The 24046-nt window shown below is 39.1% G+C and overlaps 1 protein-coding gene across 3 annotated transcripts in view; it reads left to right on the forward strand.

The window, feature by feature from the left end:
• The first annotated feature begins 5348 nt into the window (after window positions 1-5348).
• Window positions 5349-24046, forward strand: part of LOC127453943 (glutamate receptor ionotropic, kainate 5-like) — a 95281-nt gene continuing 76583 nt past the window's right edge. For all 3 annotated transcript variants that reach the window (XM_051720765.1, XM_051720766.1, XM_051720767.1), the window contains exons 1-3: window positions 5349-5545; window positions 5752-5842; window positions 11413-12520. The gene's annotated coding sequence lies outside the window, so the exon portion shown is untranslated. The remainder of the gene's footprint in view (window positions 5546-5751; window positions 5843-11412; window positions 12521-24046) is intronic.

A 24046-nucleotide genomic window follows, 5' to 3' on the forward strand; every position in this document is an offset into this window, starting at 1 on the left:
AAAAAAAATCAGAAAGTTAGAATACATCTACATAGACAAACTAGATTAATCCTCTGACCCAAACATAAAAGGTATTTCAATGAATAACACCCCCAGTACAAACAAATGATCCAGCACTTGTAGGTGTAAGTGATGAATGCCATGGAACCAGAGCTTTGGGCTCTTCAACAACAAATCTCATCATGAATTTTCACCAGTTGAAAGGGGTTTGAGATGAGCTCCATTACTTCAACTCATTGAGAGATTGAGGGTGAACTGGGTCATTACTGGAGCTCATATCGTTTGCCTTCTTGCTCCCCCAATTAACTCCTTTCCCGTTGAACTCCTTCCCTATACAGCTGCTGCATCATTATGATTAGTCCCTTAAATGACTGGCATTGATATCAAAACACCATTCCCCTTCCCTGCCCTGCCCTAAATTCCCAAACAACTATTTGAAATATATCTTCACCAACTTATTAATTTACAGATTTTGACTTGCGATTACTGTGTGACCTTCATGTAAATTGACATTTTGTCAATCTAAGATGCACAGGGGTGCTTTTTGCCATTTAGTTGCTTTGGACAAATAAATGAGGTAATCGATTTATATCGGTTTTGATTAAAACCATGATGTATGTGTTATAAAGCCTGATATCAAACCAATGTTTGATATCAGCTTTGTCCTTCCACCAAGGTTTTTTTAATCTTGTAAATTCTATAAATATCTGCTCGTGAGTAGAAGCCGTGAGGCTACATATTCAGTGTTGAGCTGAAACCTGCTGACCTTACAATACACCAGTGGCTAAAAACTCTCAGATTTAGGGGTCTGACCCCGATTCCATTACTGTTTTACTAGAGTTTCTGAGGTAATTTTAAACACATCTTTAAATAGTTAAACATTTTTAAACCATTTAAAAATAGTTTAAATTAGATTTGGTGGTGACATTGGTGTCTGTGCTTGTTTGTGGTGTGTGTTTAAAAAAAATATGATTTTAAGTTTACATTTATTGTGTTTCTGTGGTAAGTCTGCATGCAAGTCCTAATGGATATCCTTTTTTTCCTCTTTCTCTCTGCGTCTGTCTCTCTTTGCTGAGGTAGCTGTACCTACTGTGACTTTGACAGAGTGTTCCCCTTGCGTGTTGCCCCTCTTTGTGTGTGTGTGTGTGTGTGTGCTTTATCTGTGCTGCAGTGTGTTAAGAGAGAAATGCTGCCCAAGCTGCAGTATAAATTAATTTGCAATGGAGACCCATTAACAATGAGTAGGCCCACATGAAATATGTTTGAACAGAGCTCTGCAAAAAGTTCCTCACATTTCTGTAGAACTGGAACACCGCCATTCAACAATACTCTGCACATACCCCACCCCTTACATTTTGTTTATTAAATATTTTGGTAAATTTTAAAATGCTCTCAACTAATAAGTGAGCACATTGTTCACCATATTAGAATGCTGATAAATACCAAAAATCAGCCTTTTCAAAAAAATCTGACAACGCAAGACGTTTACATGTGATTTGAAATCGTCGTGTTAAGTCAAAATGTAAACAGGTATGCGCACAACGCCTCCGTACATTGAATAAGCTGGTAAAAAACATTGTTAAAGGTGTTTATACATGCAGAGCTAAATCTATGTGTAATCTGCGTGTGTCGTTAGGTTTTTATTTAAACCATTTATGACTTAATCCCGATAATGAAACAACTTTAAAGGCGTTTACATGACCTTACACGTTGTTGGCTTATTAAGCATAATTGGTGTAAGATCGTACATGTAAACATGCTCATTGTAAAATACGTTATGTAAATGACTTATACAGTTTTACTTTATCGGGGTATGGTCATAAACGGCTTAAAGGTGCTGTAAGCGATTTTTATTTTATTGTATGGTATGCAGAAAATTTTCCTTTTCCCTAAAAGATATCAATGAAATAAGTGTCCTGAGATATCTTACCGGTCTCTGTGACCACGCTAGACTGTGTAAACCTCATTCCATTCAGGTTTAATGCCATCTTTAGATTCATAACAGTGTCAGCTGATGGCGCTGTTTTGCTATTGTTGTGTTTGAAAACTATGAGAAGACGCACTGCTCAACGCTTTCTTTGGAGGGTGGTGTTTTGGAAAGAGGGGGCATGTCTAATTCAATGGCTCAGTCTTGGGGAAGTTCCAGAACGGCTAAAATTTGCTTTAAGACAAGGGCATAGATTTGTCTTGAACATTGGGGGCGCTGCAGCATGAAGCACTAACATGTTTCCATTGATCATAGTATAAATATTATGGGGTCGTACTTTGATTGTTTTGGTTACCCCCATCCCCCCTGAAAATCTACGCCCCTGTTTTAAGACTAAACCGATGGGCACATGTAGATTTCATGTTGCATGTTAACACCTTTACCACCGTTTGACTTTCTTATCCAATGTGTGCAAGAGTTGTGCTCATGCCTGTTTATGTTTTGTCATCAAAAGCAGAGATAAACTGATAAAGTCTGTGTAAACACAGTTTACTTGCATTGTCAGTTTTATGAATAGGCTGATTTTTGTAGTTATCAGCGTATTGGTGTGCATATAAACATGCTTACAGTTCATATTTATTCCACAGGTATCTCCCCAAAACAGCGCAGAAAATGCAATGTTTCTGTCTGAGCCTGCCTATGAATTTGTTTGTGTGAATATGATTCTTTGGCCCTCATGCATGGCAAGCCGAATTGACTTTTAATAATTTGCAGGATATGAATTTTAATTTTCTTATGTTAAAGCTGAAGTATGCAATTTCTGCGCCACCGAACCAATTGCAAAAATAAACGTTTTCAAAAAGCTTTCTGAATATGCACCCCCGTCTGGCGTTGGTCAAACAAATTGAGTCAAATTGAAGAATTAGCATTTTAAATGAAATGTGACTATGAAAATTGCTCTGTTTGTTTTGAGCAACCCACTTAGACCCGCCCTAACAACGTTACTCAACCAATGGCGTGAACTGGGATGGGTCTAAGTGGGTAGCTCAAAACAAACAGAGCCATTTTCATAGTGCCACAGAAACATGGTGCTTACAGTTTTTGTGAAAATTGACTTATGAATGGCTTACTTTCATTTGTCTCTGCATATTAAGCTGGGATAGAAGAAGGTACATAGAAAAAGTGACATACTTCAGCTTTAAAATGCTAATTCTTGATATCAGGAATGTAATTACTACTAGTGAAAGTGCTAATTTTTGATATAAGTAACTGCATTTTCACTAGCAGAATTTCACAATGATCTGTCTAGTGAAAAATTGTATTGTTGATTTTAACAATTCGTATCCTGCGAATGATTAAAAGTCAGTTCGGCTGGCCATACTCATGGTTTGTTCCAACACACTGTCTTTGTGTGTGTGTTTGAGAAAGAAAGAGAAGCTACACAAGATGAGTGGTGTGGGGGTTATGCTGATAGAGTTATCATATTTCTCCGTCAGCACTGCTGGAAAATGCCATATTATGCTCGTGTGTTTTCGAAATGGCTACATGTGTGCACAGCCTTCTGTTGAAAGGTTTGTCATGCTTATCTGGTCTAGTCGGGTCTATTTTTTTCCTCTTCCATTCTCTCTCTTTCTTTCATACATGCGCTCTATCTGCTGGTCCCTCTCCCTGTTCCACCATATCTCTCTCTGCTTCTTTTTTTCCCCCACAAACCTGCCCCCCCCCCCCCATTTATTGTAGAGCCTGTGTGACTGGAATACTGAGTAGCTAATCATTATTCCACCAGTGAGGCACAGTGCACAGGCTGAATGTCAGTTCTCTCTCTCTCTCTCTTTTCCCCTCCCACCCTTCTTTCACCTATCCCTCATACCTATTCCCATTCACTCCATCATTCCTCTTCCTTTTTCCTCTCTGTCTCTGTTTCTCTTTCCCCTTCCATTCAGTACCTCCTCTCTCTCTCTCTCTCTCTCTCTCTCTCTCTCTCTCTCTCTCTCTACTTAGCTTTGTACCCTTGGGGTTCTGGTTGTCTCTGTATAACAAGGAAATCTTATGGAAATGAGGGTTATATTCAAGAACTTGCTATAGTTTACAGGTATAGAATGTAAGGCTTCAAAATACCATCATCCCTGTGCAAGATTTATGTCTTGTGTCTTATTGGCGATTTAGTGTTTGGTTGCATCAAAGATAGATTCTGCATTGATGAGGCTGTATTTAGCCATTTCAAGCAAAGGGAGAGAGAGAGAGAGGGATGAATCTCCTGTGTGTAGACAAACAGGGCTGAAGTGAGGGAGACTCCTGCTTAACAACAGGTGCACACGACAACCCTTAAAGAAACGCGCACTTTTGTGAAAGATGTTTAGCAAATTATTAGAACCGAACAGTTTGGGTCAACATTGTCACTCAAGTGCTTGTTAGATCAGAGACTGTGTTTAAAATGTGTTTACATTTTCTATTTAATTGTTAAAGGAATATTCTGGGTTCAATGCAAGTTAAACTCAGTTTAAACTCATTCAGCAACATTTGTGGCATAATTTTTTTCCTCGTCCAGTGATAAAACGCCCCAACCAATAAAATTTAAAACTTTGTATCACATGTCAGGAACAACTGCAGTTATTGAAATTGGTGGAGCTAAAGCACAGAAAGCTGTTTTGCCCACTGATATTAAATGCTGAAGTAACTCAAGAAAGTAATCCTGGACCGGCAGTGAGGATGTATATATTATTTGTGACAAATGTCTCAAAAACAGAAAACATCTTTTATAATATGGGTTCTCTACCTATTGTAAAGTTGTGAATGTGCTAACGACAAGTATTTGCGTTGCTTTTGGTGTGAAGGGGCCGTTTGTTGGCAATTTGTCTCACTTTTTTGATTATGTCAGTTTTTTTAGAATAACTGTTGGTTTTAAATGAATATTAGAAAACTTATAACCTGTTGTGACATCAATTCACATCTTCACATGTGTGGTAGCTAGTCAACCTGTAAGACCCTGCTCTACATACTCTACATACTACCAGTACACTTAGATTGTTTTACTAGCATGTGCTGGCATTGTGATGTCCTCTACTTCAAGTGCGCTGCTGCGTCAGGGCATGTCAAGGGTTTTCTTGCGTATTTGACGTTCTTCTTCACTCATTTGAATACTTCTTTCATAGGAGGAGATAGTGATCTCATTAATGATGGCTCATATTTGCCTTTGAAAAATGAAAAAGAGGAGGAGGAGGGAGAGGAGGAAAGGGGGTGTATGAAGGAGCAGCGAGAGAAGGAATGAGAGCTGTTTGGATTGGAGGAAGAGCAGAGGAGGTACGGGGATACAATGAGCTGAGAGAGAGAGAGCATATGAGGAAGGGAGGGGGTTTGGAGTCAATGCAGCTTGCACTGCTGTGCTTTGGAATTACAGCCTGTCAGGGACTTGAAAAAGAAAGGAAAGCAAATGAGAAAACGACAGGTTGGAAGAGAATGATTCAAGAGCCTCTTGATAATCGACGGTGAAGAGAGTGTGTGTGAAGAGAGAGGAGGCACACCGAAAGGGGCTTCATTCCAACCTCTCATCTTCAGTTCCTGAGCCGATTGGCCTGAGGTCCCCCATCACTGGGGTCGTCATTGGAACTGCGTCTCACGGTATGTATTTGCTTGTGTGTGTGTGTGTGTGTTTGAATGATGACACCATATTCTATTATGACTACATCATTCACACCTCAAACAGAATGTCAGAACTGTTGTATTGTGGCTTAGCTGCAATGTCTAACCTTTGAAACACTGTGTGAAAGAGTGTGTCATGCCACTGACAGTGTGTGTGTTGCTGGCATGTGATTGGTATTCTGTAGATGGTGTGCAGTGCTCCAAACAGGCTCTGTTCAGAATGGCTCCACAGAGCAGGGATTGTATTAACCTGAGGAGGACCACTCTCACACAAGGGTGAGTTTTCAGCACCCTCTAGCCCTATTTCTAGTTATTTTCCTTTTTGTTTTATCTCCATATCATAAATGTCCTCTGGCATCATTCTTGATGAATTTCTCATTTGCCATTTCGTTAACCTCAGTGCACCGTTCAGATTTTCTCCTTTTCCCCCTTGTTTTTCTGATCTCCCTATTTTTTTTCTCTCTCCATCCTCCAGTCTGAGTCAGAGAGTGATGCCTGTCTTCTGCTTACAGATTTTGAAGAAATTTACCAGTATTAGTTTCATTTGCCTCTCCTTATTCTCTCTTAGTTTATATGCAGGGTGAAGACAGGAATCTTTCCTGTTGCTCACATGTTGGCAATTAGGCTGTTTGTGAATGTTTGGATCAGGTTTTGCCTATTTTGTGGAGACCAAATGTCACCACAAGGATAGTAAATCCTTAAATCACCTATTTTGCAGGGACCAGCCAACGGTTCTCACAAGGAAAATGGCTAAATTAACACCCTAAATACTTTCTTAATCAAAATCTAAAAATACAAAATTGAGAAATTGAAAAATATTGTATTTTTTATGACTGATACTGGTTAACTTTGTTTTGATAATTGATTTGCATAACCACCTTTTAAATGATTTAATTTCTGTTTTTCGACAGTAATAACTAAATCATTCATCAGTAATGTCTGATTGTAAATAGCCTGCTTTACAAGACTAATACTACTCATAATCAACAAAAAAATAATTTAATTAGTTTTACTGGCAATATACACTTCTCCAAGGCTCTTCATTTAATTAAAGTATTTTGAAGTCTAAAACAATTGCACAATTTGTCTTCCACTATGTGAGATGTCTAATTTTATTAGTATACCCAATATTATAGAACCAATAACCGATTGAACTGAAAAGATTAAATATTGGTACAAAACTGATTATCGGTCTTTCTCTTGCAAAAAGGTTTGTGTGTGGGTGTGGGTTTGGCTTATGCTGTCTATTGAAATTATCATAAATACTAGTTTTACTCAAAAACATATTTTAGCCTATTTTTAAGATTAATGCATTTCAGTATCATAACAAATTTCCCTCACATTCAATTGTCAAGACAAAAAGAAAGATGTCTTGATAATATATTTTTCTTACGCACCTATCTATAACTTTTCAGGTGTGCGAGGGGCTTTGATTTAACCTCAGATTTATTTGTGAATCTTTAACAAAATTAAATTACGATTAAAAAACAAATTTTATTTAATTTAGTTAAAGATTACTTAATTCAATTTGACAGAAATGTTATTAAAATTGAAATGCCTAAATCTTAAAAATATTTTTTGAGTGTTCCTACTCAGAAGTTGCACAAAAGTGAGTGAGTGAGTGAGTGAAGAGAACATGGCAGCTCTTGTCTGGTGCCTCAGATGTGGATTTCTCATATTACATCAATCCAAATTTCTACCCTGTTGTCTCAGTGTCTTTCCACCTGAGTCTCACACACACTCTCACTCTCACATAGATCTCACCTGCTCACTCTCACACAAGGGACAGTTTGACAAATGCTCACATGGGATTTTGTGTGTGTGGACGGTTGTGTATTGATCAGATGTGTTTTAGAGAGCTTAGAAAGATCACAGTTCAGGCCTGGTCATATTTTATTGTTCATTTTCTCCTGAGTCTCACCCCACTTCTGCCCTTATTACTGTTTTCATGGTTTGTGAGTCAGCGAGTCTTTTGCCCTGTGTATGTTTGTTTGTGTGAGTATGAAGAGTGACTGGTCTGGTCTGGTTGGGAGAAAGAGAGAGAGAGAGAGAGAGAGAGAGAGAGAGAGAGAGAGAGCAGGCAGTATGAGGGGATGGCTGGTCAGAGGAATGAAAAGTTGAGTAAGTTGCTCTTCAGAGTGACATGTGTGATAACCAAGAGTGACGCCAGTGTCAGACTTGTAAACTCTCACACTCGTCCCCTCAATCTCTCCCTCTGCCCCTCTCTGTTTCATATTTCAATGTTCAAGTGCTTAAATTGCATGATTGTTTTATACACAATATTTCCAAACCATTGATGTAAAAAACAAAAAGAAAGAACACAGTGACAGACAAATAAAGTGGCAGTAATTGTTTTTACATTTTCTGAAGGAAATATGAGGGGTGCTTGCCCATGCAAAAGTCCCTGCCACAATATAAGGTGGTTGCCAGGAGTTTTGCTATGTGGTCACTAAGGTGTTTTGAGTGGATGCTAGGGCATGGCTAGGTGGTTGCTGGGGTGTTTTGGGTGGTTGCAAGGTGGTTGATTACTGGGCCAACAGAGATTCTTCTACATATAAGGAGATGCAACCTTTACCATTGAAAAGAGTGTAATGGTCAACTTGGATCACATAAATCTTCTAAGCCAATCATATAATAGCCCTAATGTCAATGAACTGCTTTCAGAGTGTTATGACTGTAAATCACAGTTTTATGTATACCACACAAATTAGTGGGTAAAGCTGTAAACTGAAACCTACACTGCCTTTCAAAATTTTGAGGTCACTTGACTGAAATGTTTCTTATGATCTTATAAACATTTTGATCTGAAGGTGTATGCTTAAATGTTTGAAATTAGTTTTGTAGATAAAAATACATGCGATTATCTTATCAGCTAATCATGTGGCAGCAGTGCAATGCATAAAATCATGCAGATGTGGGTCAGGAGCTTCAGTTAATGTTCATATCAACCATCAGAATGGATAAAAAATGTGATCTCAGTGATTTCGACCGTGACATGATTGTTGGTGTCAGACGGGTTGTCATGTACAACAGTCTCTAGAGTTTACTCAGAATCATGCCAAAAACAAAAAAACATCCAGTGAGCGGCAGTTCTGCAGACGGAAATGCCTTCTTGATGAGAGAAGACAACAGAGAATGGCCAGACATGTTCGAGCTGACAGAAAGGCTACGGTAACTCAGATGACCACACTGTATAATTGTATTGAGCAGAATAGCATCTCAGGAATGCACAACATGTCGAACCTTGAGGTGAATGGGCTACAACAGCAGAAGACCACGTCGGGCACTTAGTTAGGACCACAGTGTTCCTTATAAAGTGCTCAGTGAGTGTAATTCACTCAAAGCATTGTTTAGTGTTAAACATGTTGAAGATTAGCAGACAGGCGGTCAATTCCTACGGTAATTAGTTGTTTTCTCACAAAAGAAATGTATTCAGTGTACTAACGCATCTCCCCCATTGACATCCATTCAAAGAGAACAGCCTCTGGTTTCCTTGCAAGTGTTCTGCCATGTTACACTTTTTTTTTGCTAACCTTGAAGGCTTTAACTGGGAAAGAGGCTCTGATTCAAGCCAAAAGAGCCCCCAAGTCACTATAACCACTTTTCCACCATTGGGCCGAACTGTTCTCGTTGTGGAACTGTTCTGTTTCGTGCCAATCCGGGCTCGTTGACATGGTTGCGGTTTCTTTATCCACTGTGGTGCTGCGAAATCAGTATTAGAATGGACTGACTGAGCAAGTGACCAGTCATGAGTCGCCATGTCACTATATACAGCATGTTCCACCAGAACGGTTCTCTATTCTGAGTACAATTAGCTAACTCTGCTGAAAAATCTAGACCAGGAACGGTTTGTAATCATCCCATACCGAACCATGCTTAAGTTGAAATGCTACTAGAACTTTTACTCACTGTGCTCAGAACCTCTCAGCCCATTGGTCCGATTTTGGTTCCTAGATATGCCTCAGCCCCCTCTTCTAAATAAGTCACCTGTTTTATCATCCGCCAGGTGAAAATCTTTAAGTTTGATAACTTGAAAAGTAACCAGCAGACCTCTCCTCATCAAACCGCACAGTTTAAGGTATTATTTATGTCTGTAGCACAAATGGTGTGGAATGAGATATGCATTAAGGTTTAATATTTAGGGTTGGGGTTTAGAAGTAAGAATGAGCAATAGCTATAGTGCTGCTTATCTTAGCAAGCATCACTAATAATAATACACAATAAGCAATAAAATAAAATAATCTAAAATAGAATATAATAAGACATTCATATTTATATCAACATTCAAGACATTAATGAACATAAAGAATGCTCTGTTACACAGATCAAAGCAGTAATTGGTTTCCGAGTATGTGCAGCTCAAATTTGAATTTTGCTGCAACAAATACATAACTGTCATCCCCCAGTAGTTCTTCTGTCTCTACCACTCTCTCTCTTTCTCACTCTCTCACTCTCTCTCTCTCTCACCTTCTGTATCTACAACTCTCTCCGACCTTTCCTGTCCCCTTTTTTTTAACAAACTGAGCATAACTTTAGAATACAGTCCTTTTTTACTGTCTCATTCTCACTCTGCCACAGTCCACGTCGCTTCCACTCCCATGTATCATCACTCTTTTTTCTCCCCTAACCCCTCTCCCTCCTCTTTATATCAGTCCAGCTTATGAGACAGGCACCCACATAATCAAAGCATGACACAGAGAATTGTATGGAAATAAGAATCTTGATGAAACAGCTCCACCTTTAAGATCCACCTTTAATTACCTGCTCCTTTCATGACAACCTGATGAGGTTCATATATGACATGATCACCTACAATTAGTCAATCAGTGTATGGGGAACACATTACTACATATTGGTCCTTGACATCTGAAGTTAGACATTTGTAGTACTTAAGCACATATTTGTGAGCTGCTGCAATAGCAATAAGCTGTTTTGGTACTAATTTAAATGTCAATTCATAGTTATGAGACAGTGCTGGTTTTATTGTATAATAAAAAGGCTGTGTTTTGATTGGATATTAATTGTGATGAAATGCTCTTGTCATGGTGCACATTTGAGGACATTCATTTAATAGCATTACATTCATTGCATTGTGAGAATGAAGCCCTGTACGGTACTGTTATATGGTGGTGACATGATTGTCATATAAATGCATGGTGTAACTGGATTAGTTTTGTGATTATAATGTGATTACAAGAGCCCCATGATAACACTGAAATCTAAAGGGAAGTATTATGATGAAATTGTGTTTTTAATCCTGAAAATCTAAAATACACTACGTATCTAAAAGTATGTGGCCTCCCTATTCTAATTGAGGGGTTTGGCTATTCCAGTGAAGACAAATCTGAATGCTAAAGCACACAACAAAATTCTAGACTATTGTGTGCTTCCAAATTCATGGCAACAGTTTGGAGAGGGCATTTTCCTCCTCCAGCATGACATGACCTGAACCTCATTGAACACCTTTGGGATGAATTGAAATACCTGTCATCAGTCTGAATGAAAGTGAATCCCCATAGCCATGTCCCAAAATCTAATGGAAAGCCTTCTCAGAAGATTCAAAGTTGTTATAGTAGTGAAGTGAGGGATTAATGCCCATGGTTTTGAAATTAAATGTTCAACAAATGTTGGTTCCTGTAGCTCAGCTGGTAGAGCATGGCACATGGGTTCAATTCCCAGGGAATACACATACTGATAAAAATGTTGTACCTGTAAGTCGCTTTGGATAAAAGCATCTGCCCAATGTGTAAATGTAAACAAGCACATATGGGTGTGTTGTATACATCATAATTAATGTCATCAATCATGACTATTTCTCTAGCTCAATCTCTATGTTTTTGCCTCAGGTCTTAAGCAACACAAGGACATGAGGCTCAGCTGATCAGGAAATTCTCTATGCAGTGACAGATGTGTGGCCCCTCCTCTCCCCAGCATCAGCTGTGGCTCTGCTTGCTTCCACGGACTTCAGAGCAGCCATAACTCGTCACGCCCTCGTCCTACAGGTGACTTTCGGAGGAGAGAGGGAGGCGCCGGCTGTGCCAATGCGCATTCCTAAGCTTCTGAAAGGAGGTGCCGAGGGAATTGGAGGGAACTCTGGATTGATGAGGGTGCTGGAGAATAGAGTGTGAGCTGCTTTCTTCGACTCCACCTGAGAACTGGACTCCTTAATTAGTTCATTCTCTCAGACTCTCAAACTCAACTTATTCTGGAGGACTTTTTTTTTTTTTTGTATCAGTCTAAAGAATTTCATATCTTTTTCATATCTTTTACATGAGGAAGGATTCATTGAGGAACCCAAGAGCAATAATGCAGAGGGTAGAGTGAAGTGGAAAAGGAAAGCAGGAAGCATGTTGAAGTGTTTGTGTGTTTATAGGAGGCAGAGAAGACCTGTGCAGCAATGGGTGAGAGTTTTTGCCAAGGGCTGAGAAGAAGAGGCAGCTAAAAAATTAGTGGACAACTGAGGCAACAATGTGTGTGCGGGAGAATGTGTTTGTGTGTGAATGTGTGTGAGAAAGTGTGTTTATGTGTGATTGTCTCTTGGAGAGCATAATTCGAAGAATTGGCCATTATTGCTGTTTCCTCATATTTTTGTGTTGGAGCCGGCAGGGTCAACATAACCACCGAAGTAGAAGTGACACTTGTCTTTTTTGTCACTGTATTTTTAGCTTTGGTGGTCACTGGTGGTGTTTTTCCCCCCTCTGAGTACTTAAGCTCATAAAAAACTACATTTGTCCTGTCATAATGGATTATTACAAAAATCACAGCTTGTGAAGGGCCCCTCAGATGGATCTTTTTTATCTTGAATACCTACTCCCCTAAACTCTCCACGGCAGTCCATTTCTGTGACTCTCAACCTGTCATTCTGGAAGACGTTGCAATTCCCCGGAGGACCGCATTCACTTGTTACCACAGCAATCTATGGCACCCTCTTCCTGACAAGGTCTGCTTCATTCTGTGAGTATTTATATTCCACTCTGTGTGAGTGTGTAATTTTGTTTTCTATTTGTTTGTGTGTGTGCATGAGCGAGCATTTGGAATGAGTCTGTAATTTAAATGGCTTAATGCTTGTTGTTTGTCCAGGTGGTTGTACAATTTTCAACAATAAGGATGACCTGATGGCCAGAGGCCAGTGTGAGAGAGTTTTAGGGCCGGTTAACAGAACGTACATTCATTATGTTCCAACATCTTACATGTGTTGATCATGTACATGTGATTTTATGCCTTGCCAACTCAAATATTTGATTTTCTTTGATGTATTGAACATTGTTGTTTTGAATTCATTGCCAAGGGAAAGGAGTCATTTATGGCTTGGACGGGTGGGACATTTCCCCACCACTTTCTTGCCTTAATTCTGTCCCCACCACTTTTTGATATAGCTGTTGTCATGTGTATAATACAGAGGAGACATCTCCAGCTCTTAATCAGGAGTTTACATTTTATTTGTTTGTGTTATAATGAGTGGAGATCCGGTGCTGTAATTTTTATTGATGAGAGCTTGTTGCAGTGGTACAGATGCAATCTTAGTAGGGATGTCCCGATACCAATACTGGTATCAGAATCTGGTCCGATAATGCACTCATGTACTTGTACGCATGCTCATAAAAATGCTCTGACACCAAAAAACCAATACCATCTGACATACAAATGTCATTCTGTAAACATTCAGCACACAAATTAAAATAACATTATGTCCTAGTATGATTATTAAACCACAAAGGCAGCGATTTAATGAGATAATATATAGTTTGCATGTGCTGCTCGTTTAAAATGTGAGTGCTGGTGAATGTGTGTAGAGCTGGTGTTGTGCTGACATAAAAACACATAGTGCTTATTCCTTTTAAAGCTCCTTGACTCATACACAGAAAACACCATTATGAGCATCGTGCACCTTCTTTGAAGCAGATGACAGCGAGCAGAGCGCTAATTCATTTTGTAGCGCGAGGTACATACAGACTACATATTTTAATCGGCAGCCTTTTGCGGTTTAATAATCACATGGGTCACATAGCGACCGGCTTTTCCGAAAGTGAGAAACTACCGTCAAAACACACTTACAGAAATGGAAAGGGCTTCAAAATAAAAGCTTCCGCCAAAGTAAAAGCTCAATTTAAATGGAACAAACTACGGCAACAATATATCACTACTGTATAGTTATGTAATATTCACTGTAGTACTAATACTAATACTACTAATGATAATAAATCAATAGTAAATGTATAATATTTAATCAATATCTCACATCTGTGATGCTTTGTTACGCAGCTCTTTATTTGACAAAAATAACTCCAATGTTGTATTTTGGATTGTGCTGTGAGGTTCTGTATAAGAGCACTTCATTTGATAAAAATAATACAATATTATGTTCAAAATACATTTTTCTGTTTTTATTTGATTAAAGTTTTAATTCATTCATTTATTTAAACACTATTTTGATGATAAAATTGATATAAATTGTTGATATAAAATAAAAAACAGGCACTGGGATATCTCTAAATCTTAGTTTATTAAAATAAAAAAGTTATATTAGGGTGAATTAGAACCCTGAAACCCCTAATACTAGAGGCAAAAGTTCTACCAGTAGATCATTCAATCATGCATTAAAGTGACTTGCTTAACAATCCATGTATTGAACACGGACTAATGAAATCCCAGGACCAACAGTAGCAGATGTAAGGATGAAGTTATCAAATTAATGTGAAATATTTATGTGAGTGCTTGAATTGGTCATCAAGAATGACTGTTTATCAAAATAGTAAAAGATCATTTGAAATTATCTGTGCATAACCTAATTAATATTCATAAGCTTCACCATTTCGTGACGTCACAACCATGTGCCAAGGTAAAGTTATCTAGGTAGATACTATGAGTTTTTTTTCCTGACTCATATCAGTTAGAAACAGGTGAAAATTCTAAACAAATCATATTTTAAGTAAAAATGTATATATATGTATAAGGGGAAGTGTATACTGTATCTTAGACCCTGTTTATAACTGGTTTTAAGATGCATTTCGGGTGATCCGATCACATGTGGTCAGCGCTAAATACAGGTCTAAAGGGGGTCTAAAACGTTTTGTGATCGGGTCACAAAAATGTAATACAAATGTGGTCAAAACCGCGTGTAGCCACATCACATTTGAGGTGTAAATGCTATCTGTCCTGAATGTGTACCGGACAGCTAACCTGGTATAACCTGGTATAACAGGTATAACTAACCTGTCAATGAACTGCTGCGCTAAAACAAGAGTTTAAACTTTGCTGGTTACAAGCAGCTTAAAAAGGAAATAATGGTCCAATCTGAGAATTTTAAAATAGCGGATACATACACAATCACGAGCACTTCATAAATCTTCTTCAGTATGTCTGAGATCAACATGCGGAGACACAGATGAGAAGCACACACATCTGATACTCAGGTTAATACAGGAAATCCACTAAAATGATGGATTATTTTGCTTGAAATGATGTGTTTGTGCTTGGATTAAATAAAGAAACAGCGCACCATTTTTTTTCGCACTTTCTTTCTCTTTTCTGACTTTGTTGCGCTTTATTATCATGCAGTAACACACATAGTGATTGATGTATATCGTCATTAAAGAGAGACCCTCCCCTCAAAATCCAAACAAAAGTGGTCAAAAGAGATGCATTTAAGTGACCAGTTGTAAACAGCGATGTGTCTCGCCTGACCACTTGTGATCGGATCACCCAAGACGCATCTTAATACCAGGTGTAAACGGGGTCTTAGGTTCTGTAACTGGGCACCCATTCTTTCATGTTTTTCTACAATTTTGTATTATCTTTGTTGCTTTACTAGTTCATTTTAAATGGTCCTGCAGCGTGACAAATTTATTTCTAAAAGTACAAACATTACATGTAGTCTCTCAATTAATATGCAGGTCATATATGCTGCATGCATAAAAATGATAAAGGAACTGGCAAAATGCTGTTTATAGTTTTAGATTAAACTACAAACATATAGCATATGTATAGCATGTCACACACCATGTTAACTTTTTTAAATATTTTGTGACAACTACCATATTTCTGACACCACAAAAAAAAAAAAAATAATAATAAAATTTTTTTTATATATATATATATATATATATATATATATATATATATATATATATATATATATATAACATTTTCGTGATGGGGCCAGTGAAAATATTGGCGGCCCAGCAGAAAAACTCCCAGTTGTTAATTCCTGAAACCTGGTATGCTAGTAGTGATCTCTGCTTGATCTGTACACGTTTTTGCTTTGCAGACCATTTGAGCTATTTTTGTGATGGTATTCTTTCACTGACCATTAGATAAAGTTCCACATGTTTGTTTTCTATTCTCTAGTGCAACATTCAGTTTGTGAGGATTGGGACAATCCAACTCCCTCCAATAAAGGAAACAGAATAGGGATGTGCCCTTTAAACAGCCCAGTGAACTGTGAATAACATCACCACACACTCCTACCTTACACACTTCCCAAAAGCTCTGCCAGCCTGAATATCCTCTTCTGATTATATGGAGTACATTTCTGTGTTTCTGTAGGCAGGCATGTAATGTGAGAATTGTAAGAAATTACCAGAAGTGTAGCAGAATCTGCATTATTTGAAAGTGAAAAACGGAAGGCATTGTGTAATCCCCTCAGTGTGTGACCACACTCCACAGGTTTAGCAAATCTTCTCTGATGTAATGTGTGTGTATTTAGCAGAAATTGTCCTTTTGTCCTGTTGTCTTTTACCTGTTTATGGAGAGCAAAGACAGTGGGTCTCATTCATTAGTCATTGCTTACAAGTTTCTCATGCAAAATTTGAGGTGGATTCACTCTTTCGTTCTAATGTTGATAAATATGGATTATTCTATATTAGAGAACATGTGCCAGTGAGCACAATTAGTAATTTGCATTAAACATACCCAAATGATCTCCACAAAAGAGCTTTCCACATAATCTCACCTGCACAGCTATTCATCACTATTTGCAAACATTTCCTTACGCTCTCTGAAGATGCATTCTCATCTGAGAGCAGACAAGATCTTTGAGTAAAACAAAGTTTGTCATTCTCAAGACTTGTTGAAACACAATAAGCATCTGTTATATTGGCCTCAATTACATGTGATCGGCTTCCTTTTGATGCAGAACCTTTCCCTGATCGAGTTATAACGTACAGTTGTGCTCAAAAGTTTGCATACCCTTGGAGAATTAGTAATATATGTACCATTTTTAAAGAAAACATGTGTGAGCAGGCAAAACACATTTCTTTTATTTTTAATGGGATTCATATTCAACTGTAGGTTATAACAGAATGACACAATCATAAAACAAAACATGGCAACAAAGAAAAAAATGAAATGACCCCTGTTCAAAAGTCTGCATATCCTAAGTTCTTAATACTGTGTATTGCCCCCTTTAGCATCAATGACAGCATGCAGTCTTTTGTAATAGTTGTCTATGAGGCCACAAATTCTTGCAGGTGGTATAGCTGCCCATTCGTCTTGGCAAAATGCCTCCAGGTCATGCAAAGTCTTTGGTCGTCTTGCATGAACCGCACGTTTGAGATCTCCCCAGAGTGGCTCGATGATATTAAGGTCAGGAGACTGTGATGGCCACTCCAGAACCTTCACCTTTTTCTGCTGTAACTACTGGAGGGTCAGCTTGGCCTTGTGCTAGTGTCATTGTCGTGCTGGAAAGTCCAAGAGTGTCCAATGCGCAGCTTTGTGCAGAAGAATGCAAAAAAAAAAAAAAAAAAACAGTACTTTCTGATAACATGCTGCATTCATCTTGCCATCAATTTTCACAAGATTCCCCATGCCTTTAGAGCTCACACACCCCCAAAACATCAGCGAGCCACCACCATGCTTCACAGTGGGGATGGTATTCTTTTCACTATACCGTAGGCCTTGTTGACACCTCTCCAAACATAGCGCTTATGGTTGTGACCATAAAGCTCTATTTTGGTCTGGTCACTCCAAATTACAGTGTGCCAGAAGCTGTGAGGCGTGTCAAGGTGTTGTCGGGCATATTGTAACCGGGCTTTTTTGTGGCATTGGTGCAGTAAAAGCTTCTTTCTGGCAACTCGACCATGCAGCTCATTTTTGTTCAAGTATCGTCGTATTTTGCTCCTTGAAACAACCACACTGTCTTTTTCCAGAGCAGCCTGTATTTCTTCTGAGGTTACCTGTGGGTTTTTCTTTGTATCCTGAACAATTCTTCTGGCAGTTTTGGCTGAAATCTTTCTTGGTCTACCTGACCTTGGCTTGGTATCAAGAGATCCCCAAATTGAACAGTACTGACTGGCATTTTCAAGGCTTTGGATATCGTTTTATATCCTTTTCCATCTTTATAAAGTCCCATTACCTTGATACGCAGGTCTTTTGACAGTTAATTTCTGCTCCCCATGACTCAGTATCTAGCCTGCTCAGTGCATCCACGTGAGAGCTAACAAACTCATTGACTATTTATACACAGACACTAATTGCAATTTAAAAAGCCACAGGTGTGGGAAATTAACCTTTATTTGCCATTTAAACCTGTGTGTGTCACCTTATGTGTCTGTAACAAGGCCATTCAAGGGTATGTAAACTTTGGGGTGATTTCTGTTATCATTATGATTTAAAAAGGAGCCAAACAACTATGTGATAATAAATGGCTTCATATGATCACTATCCTAAAATAAAAGTTTTTTTGCATGATCAGTCATATTTTCAAAATCAATGCCAAAATTTCACAATTTCTGCCAGGGTATGCAAACTTTTAAGCACAACTGTATATAATTTTTGTTACTCAGGGTAACAAACTAAACTAAATATAGCTACAAACAGTGATGACGGGCCCAAGCACCATGGGTCCATTTCCACCCAGTGGCTTTCAGAAAACAATGCAAGGTGAACACATGCATTTGGCATTTGACATTATTCTAAATAATTTTGAAGCAATTTGGGTAACTATAAGAGGACTATTTTAAAGTCTGTTAAAAGTGCCATACTTCCTGCTGCCAGTTGGTGGCGCTATGACCGTGACCCATAATAGCCACATCCATGTGTTCAGCCCCCATTACAAAACATACAGCTGAATTTTCATCAAAATCATGCAATGCATACAGAAGATATAAGGCACTTCCTGTTTCCCATATTTTGCCATAAATTTACTGCTTCACCATGGCGACACCGTTCAAAATATAAAAAATCTGTTTGCAGTTTAGCATCTTCAATGTCTTGGCACGATGTTGCACAAATTTGGTACCAGTCACATCAATCACCTAGGAGGAGTATTTAAAAGTGCAAAGCCTGCTATTTTCAGATAATCCAAAATGGCTGACTTCCTGTTGGGCGAGCTAATGATTTTAAGTATGAAAGTTGTTCGGCTTGATGAGAAAAATATATGAACCAAGTTTGGTGACTCTAGGTGAAAATGGGGGTGCTACAGTGCCCCCCTTACATGTCCATTTTCAAGGGGGTGCTACAGAGACCCCCCCCCCACCACCACACTTTCACTGCTTGGGCCCTAATAATCCTTAGAAGAACAATAGGGTCTCTGCACTTTCAGTGCTTGGGCCCTAATACTCCTTAGAAGAACAATAGGGTCTCCGCACTTTCAGTGCTTGGGTGCTAATAATAATAATCCTTAAAAGAACAATAATAATAGGGAACAGTATGTGTGTTAGGAATTCAATTAAACTGTCTGCATGTCTACGCCATTATATAAAGAAATTTTATAATGGAATTAGTCACATTCAACCACCATTATAAGAAGGATAAATGACAAATAATTAGGTTATAAGTCTGAATAAAATTCTCCACCATTAAAATCGTAATACAATAGCTTGTTGTATCCGCTCACAATTTCTGTTGTAAGGAATTAGCTTTAATAAGGGAATTATTATTAATTCACTTATTGGAGTAATACTATTCTCATGGCTTATTGAAAATAATATCACAAATCTTTTAGATATTGTTCGAGCTTAGGTGCAAAGATCTTTGAAAAATTAAGAGATGAGATTATTTATCAAAATATACCACAGTCAGTCCATCTTTGAATACAAACAAGACTTTATTACTAATCTAAACATAAAAACTAATCTAACACATACAAACATGAAAAACAGGTTGGTGAGTGAATTGTAACAGAAAGTGAATGATATGATTGACACAGAGAAAATAAACTTTATGGAGTCTAGAGACAATGCCTTGAGAACCATTCAATACTTCTTTGAGTCTCACTCTATTTGCAATTGGATTACCCAAAGTATTTAAATAATACACCAGCACTTTCAGCAAAAGTCTGGAGATGTACTTGCGTGTTGTTGCGTTTCCTTGCATTGATTTGGTACTTTGGCTGTGTCAGTAGAAAGTTCTGGTTGTTCCGTCGATGTTTTGGACCTCTGTAAAGATCGTGGATGTCTGTTGCTGGGATGATGAGGAGGGGCTTTGAAGCATGGCCTTCCACAAGGGAGACTCGCGACTCTCCATCACGTTGGTGAGTCATAGCGCAGAGAAGAGAAGGGCTTCCTCAGAACTCTTCATGTTCTGAGCTTTCTTGGACTCTACATGGTATGGAACTTGAGGGGTGCCGGAGTGAGAATACAAGCCACGAGGGCCAGAGCGTGGGGATGAAGAGCTGCAGAGCAAGTGGAAGAGAGGCAAGAGAGCCAGAGAAGAGAGTGGAGTGTCTTTTCAGATACCACGTGATCATCTCTCTGTCCCTCCTTCTGAAGGTGACTGATGATCCTTTGTGTGTGAGGGCTATCATTTCCCACTCAAAAAGTACTTGTTTTAATCATACATTTTATATATCTTGGATACAACTGAATATATCAAAAATTCATTATCATAAACATTCCTGAGATGCAGAAAGAATCTCAACAATAGTAAACATGATGTGCTTTATCATGAATGGTTACCATTCTAGTAATATTACATGAATAAAACAAGATTATAATCACCAATTCGTCAGTTAGCAAAGTGATTACAGGTCATAACATAATTTTCAGAATTATCTTGCAAGGCTAAGTATTGTGTACATTTTGGTACAAAAAGGTAGATTCTGTGCATTTTAGAGGATTAAATCACAAATACTGTGACTTTGTGTGAAATGTTCATGGATTCTTTTTTTAGCTGCTGTTTGCAGAATAATGATCACAATGTCATGTGATCTCCTGATTAGTCTAATTTAAGTGTAGCAAATTGTTTATATCAAAGGACAAAGGAGTATCTTAGCTTTTTGTGGGGTTTCCAGGGAGTGTGTTCTAACTCTGTCTTTGTGAGGGACTCAACATAGAGGCAAAGGTAGAATCCAAATGCAGGAAGTTTAATAAACTCAGCAGACAAATCCAGAACACAAGGCAGCGACGTAGTCGATGAAGCAGGCAAAATAGTAGTGACAAGTAATCAATCCAACCAGGCAAACAAAGCAAAAGAGTAATCCAACAATCGATAATCCAATAAGACAGGCACAATGGACATAACAAGAAGCCAATGAAACAGGCAATGGAAAAAGCTCGGTAAGGCAGTGAAATAACTGGCAATACTTCGCAAGGTATCTATGGAAGGCATGGCTATTTATACAGTGCAAACAGGAAGTAAATGTAGAAGAAGCAGTTCATGGCTAGTATTCGGGAGAGGGCTCCCTCAGGCGGTCGGCTGACTGAATACCAGCCTCATTTGTTACAGAACCACCCCCCACGAACAACTCCCGGTGTTCTCCTTCTGGGTCATCCCCTTGGTCGTGGTGCAGGACGATTCGGGTGCCCTTGGTGGAAGTCATGGATCAAGGATGGATCCAGTATGTCTTTGGCGGCTTCCCATGATTTCTCCTCTGGACTGTAGCCTTCCCAGTCTACCAGGTACTGCATCTGGCCCCCTTGACGATGAGAGTCCATGATTTCCTTGACCATGTATGCAGGTGATCCATCGATCTCCAATGGAGGAGGAGGCTCAGGATCTGTGGTTCCGGGGCCAGATGCTGGGTGGACCGGTTTCAGCAAGGACACATGAAAGGAGGGAGAGATGCTGTAGTTAGCAGGAAGCTCCAATCGGTATGTTACAGGATTGATCTGTCTAATAATTCTGAACAGACCAACATACATGGGGCTGAGCTTCCTGCAGTGTAGCCACAATGTGAGGTCCCGTGTGGATAGCCAGACTCTCTGACCAGGCTGGTAGTTGGGGTGGGGATGCCTCCGTCGATCAGCTTGAATCCGTTGGGCCCGGATGGCATGCGCGCTGTCCCACACCTGCTCACTCCACCTAATCCAATCATCCACCGCTGGCACCATAGAGGGTTCACCTGACCAAGGGAACATTGGAGGTTGGTAGCCCAGCACACATTGGAAGGGAGTGAGTCCAGTAGAGGAGTGAGGGAGTTCTGAGCATATTCCCCCCATGGGAGGATGTCGCTCCACTTCTGCTGCTCATGACTGCAGTACGATCTGAGATATCTGCCTATCTCTTGGTTCAGCCTCTCCACCTGTCCGTTTGCTTGAGGATGATATCCAGACTGAAGCTGACGTTGATGTCTAGCTGCTTGCAGAAGGCCTGCCAGACTCAATGGGTGCATTATCCAAAGCAGTGATGTTAATAGCGGTTATGCAAGGTACTGTTGGGATATGGCGTTCATATACAAGATCTTGATGAATCAAATTTACAGCAGCCCCTGAGTCGACTAATGCAGAAACACATTTGAGTTTATCATCAAACAAGAGTTCAATGGGAAGAGAAAAACCGTGGTGTATGGGAGACTAAATATTCTTGGAACTCACTTTTGCTCTTGAGCTGTGATATTTCTTGCCTTTGTTAGGGCATGCAGAATTTTTATGACTCCTTTTACCACAGTAGTAACATAGTCACTCATTATGACGACAATAACGTTCTTCAATAGAAACTCTAGCATAGGCGATCTGCATAGATTCAGGGTCTTCGGAGCATGCCTGGACTTGACTATAGACTGATGGTTGTGACTTGGGGCTAATCTTTGAACGTGGTGAATTACGCAGTAAATTATCAATCTTTACAGCCAATGAAATTAATTCTGTGAGAGTTGAATCCTCACCTTTGCATGCGAGTTCGGCCTGCAGATTGTGGTTCAGTCCCTCTCTGTAAACAGTCTTGAGAGCGATATCGTTCCATCCACTTTGAGCCGGATGTAGAGGGTGAGGCTCTCATTTGCAGCTCTTAGGTTGTTTAGTTGCTCTTGATAACCTTTGAGAAGTTTGCTCTGGTAAGCAAAGGCAGCCTGGACCTGAGAAACTTCTGCTGGATTCATTGGTGGCGAAGAATTCTGTGAGGGACTCGACATAGAGGCGAAGGTAGAATCCAAATGCAGGAAGTTTAATAAACTCAGCAGACAAATCCAGAACACAAGGCAGCGACGTAGTCAATGAAGCAGGCAAAGTAGTAGTGACAAGTAATCAGTTCAACCAGGCAAACAAAGCAAAACAGTAATCCAACAATCGATAATTCAATAAGACAGGCACAATGGTCATAACAAGAAGGCAATGAAACAGGCAATGGAAAAACACTCAGTAAGGCAGTGAAATAACTGCCAATACTTCACAAGGTATCTATGGAAGGCATGGCTATTTATACAGTGCAAACAGGAAGTAAATGTAGAAGAAGCAGTTCATGGCTAGTATTCGGGAGAGGGCTCCCTCTGGCTGTCGGCTGAATGGATACCAGCCTCATTCGTTACAGTCTTTTATTGCCCATCACCTCTGTGCTTACGGTCTCTTTGCCAAGATGGTTAGATGTCACGTCATGGGGCTTCAGAAGAATAGTCTTCAAGTCATGTGAATAATTATTAACATGAGTTTTTTCGGGTATGTGCTATCTGGACAAGTCTCCTTTGTTCGTTTTATTGGCCTGATGTGGTTCATCTCAGACTCTTTGGCACCATCTTTGTCAGAGTCTTTAATTTATGATGTTGAGGAATTCCAGGGGCCTCTTTCTGGATTCAAGTAATTTTGCATAGCAACTGTTCGTTCTTCTGCCAATAATATACTACATAGTGCCATCAACTGACAACTGCAACACCATGAGAACGTGCAAAATTATTAACAGGTCAAAAGTGTCTTTGTCCGCAGACACATTTTTGTTTGCTGTTTACAAAATCTAGAGCTGTTACAGAGACAGGTGAGATATCTTACAACACTTGTTTCAGTAATATCTCTCAGGGAGTAGGGCATTTTTTTGCATACATTTCAATGAAAAAATAATCGCATACAGCACCTTTAATAAGTGCTGTAAAAGTATTGTTCATTGTTAATTCATGTTAACTATTGTAGTTAAACAATGGTAATGAATTAATTACTTTAAAATCCTCAGTTAGTTACCTCAATTTCTAATAATAATACTGTATATATTTAAAACATTTTGGCCTAACATATGTTGCAATGGCCACGGGTGTCATGTTTATTCTATTAGTTCATGTTTATGTTTTGTTCACGTTTAGAGTTAGGGTTTCTGGATATCACGATTTATAATAAACTACAC

The sequence above is a fragment of the Myxocyprinus asiaticus genome, chromosome 16, assembly GCF_019703515.2.
Source record: "Myxocyprinus asiaticus isolate MX2 ecotype Aquarium Trade chromosome 16, UBuf_Myxa_2, whole genome shotgun sequence".
NCBI classification, from domain to species: Eukaryota; Metazoa; Chordata; class Actinopteri; order Cypriniformes; family Catostomidae; genus Myxocyprinus; species Myxocyprinus asiaticus.